The 2,221-nt window shown below is 30.3% G+C and overlaps 1 protein-coding gene across 1 annotated transcript in view; it reads left to right on the top strand.

Moving 5' to 3' along the window:
- Nucleotides 1-223, top strand: part of LOC118742357 (myosin heavy chain, non-muscle) — a gene marked incomplete in the record, with an annotated part of 153,781 nt that extends 153,558 nt beyond the window's left edge. Inside the window, 1 exon segment of the mRNA XM_036474368.1 lies at nt 167-223.
- Between the last annotated feature and the right edge of the window lie 1,998 nt (nt 224-2,221).

Genomic DNA, 2,221 nt, shown 5'->3' with positions numbered 1-2,221 from the left:
ATACATACATACATACATACATACATACATACATACATACATACATATTGATAAGTGTTCAACTTTCAGTATGCATGACGAATTTTGATATTAGTTTTAGCGATTTTTGCTCATAGAAATTTAATACGTATTTCTTAATTAACTTGTACTTATACTTTCATTGCAGGCGAACTGGTGGGGGTATGGGTCTGAGTTCGAGTCGCTTGACTGGCACGCCATCGTCGTCGAAGCGAATCGATGATAATTCTTCGGTGCAAGATGAATCCTTAGACGGCGAAGATTCCGGCAATTAACGTATTAATTAAAGCTAAATTTTTAATTGAATGAATATACGAAACATATTTTAATTTCGCTTATTACTTACAAAATCAAACACTCCATTTCTCTGCCGACAATTATTTTGTTAGCAGCAACTAAATTATCAAGCTATAGAAAAACAGCACTTCACCCATACAACATTTAAAAAATACGCGAAAAAGTATCGAAAATACCGTATTGATTATCAATTAAAAACATTTGTATACTTTTTATATGTCCACGTGACTTTTATACATACATTCTCCACTTAAGCATAGAGGTATGTATAATGCATGCCCGTATATATAAATTCAAAACGTACCAAACAAATGCATAGCCGATTTACCAAATTTATACCATAATTTAGGTGAGCCCATAGACGAGTATTTGAGTATTTACGGAAAATTGCATTTATACAATTAAGAGAAAAATAAAATTATAAAAATATACAGGGTAAAACGGAATATTTATTGGCACGTTATGTATACACTAAACTTTACAGTGTGTATTCGTTATACAGGTTGCAATTTTTCCGAGTACTTCCGTTGTTTCCTTATAATTATTATTATTAGAAGCAGAGTGATTAGAATAAAGAATCAGAATATTTCAAATTTTTTTCTAAATTCGTTAACCAATGCTTGATTTTGATTTAATTGCAGTGTACAGTGTATTTTCTTATTGAATAGGATTTTATCACCTAAACTTGTTAGAAACCTTTAAAACCTTCTTAAGGATATGGCGTGAGACAGGGGCGTATATACATACATATGTACCATGAGTGTACAACATCTGCTCTGAAAACCAACAAAATTAAATTGAGAAAATACGTACATACATACATATATCGGTGTATAAAATGATTTATTGCACATTCCCACACCTCAAGTATTCAATTTTTTTGAAAGATACATGCCGTGCCTTAATAAATGCGTTCAATACTGGTCGTTGGTGTATGCAGGACAGATTTGAATTTTCACATGATCACACAAAAATATATCGCCAACAAACTTTATTTTTAAAGCAAACCGTTGTGCTTAATTGGGAAAACGAAATGACAGGGACCCCAAATAATGATCGTTTATAAGATATCAAGAACGAAAAAAAACGTACCTACTGTAAGAGCAATGATTCGTTCATAGGGAACCCTTTTCTACTTTTATGTGCTAACATTTTTTGTAGTTTTGCTATAAAACACATATAAAAATGATTTTCATTTATTGCTCAGAAAATAAAAGATATTTTTTTTGCAGACAACAAATATTTTTTAATCAATCGTAATTCGCTTTAGGTGATGATATTGACTAACAATAATAACTATTTTAATATATACACACCATATTGTAACTTACTCAGTAACATTTATTTTCCAAGCGAAAAATTAAAATTAAAAAATAGTTATTATTAAAAAGTATTTTTTTAAATTAAACTTTCGTTACGGTCACTGAGAATCAGAAGAGTATAAAAAAAATTGGGGTATGAGATAACTGCGTATAGAAAATAGCCCATATGTGTACATACGTACATACTAGGAATGTTAATCCCGGGATCTCGGCCTTTTTTAGGTCCGGAAAATCGCGGGATTCTTGGCAAATAATCCCGGGATTTTCGCGATTTTTAATTTGTACTAATGGCAATAATAGTAACTACTTCTCTTGACCAGTATTGGCTATATCTATTTTTTATTTAATAATTAATATTTTTTTATAAATGTCTAGCTCATTATACATATAACACCCTGCGATAGTAAATTTTACACACAAAAATCAATATACTCGCGAAACCATGGGCCAAATATTGTAAAATTGTGTTTTTAGTTTTTCACATTAACTTCAGTAATTGAAAAATGATTTAAGCATTTCTGTGAAATGTGCTTAGAGATGAAGCATAGGTATCAAATTAAAGATGCAATTCTGTAGAATTTAAT

The sequence above is a fragment of the Rhagoletis pomonella genome, unplaced genomic scaffold (genome assembly GCF_013731165.1).
Source record: "Rhagoletis pomonella isolate Grant_MI unplaced genomic scaffold, Rhpom_1.0 Rhpom_scaffold_00007, whole genome shotgun sequence".
NCBI classification, from domain to species: Eukaryota; Metazoa; Arthropoda; class Insecta; order Diptera; family Tephritidae; genus Rhagoletis; species Rhagoletis pomonella.
Note: the sequence above shows the minus strand (reverse complement) of the source record. Positions and strands in the feature narration are given on the sequence as shown.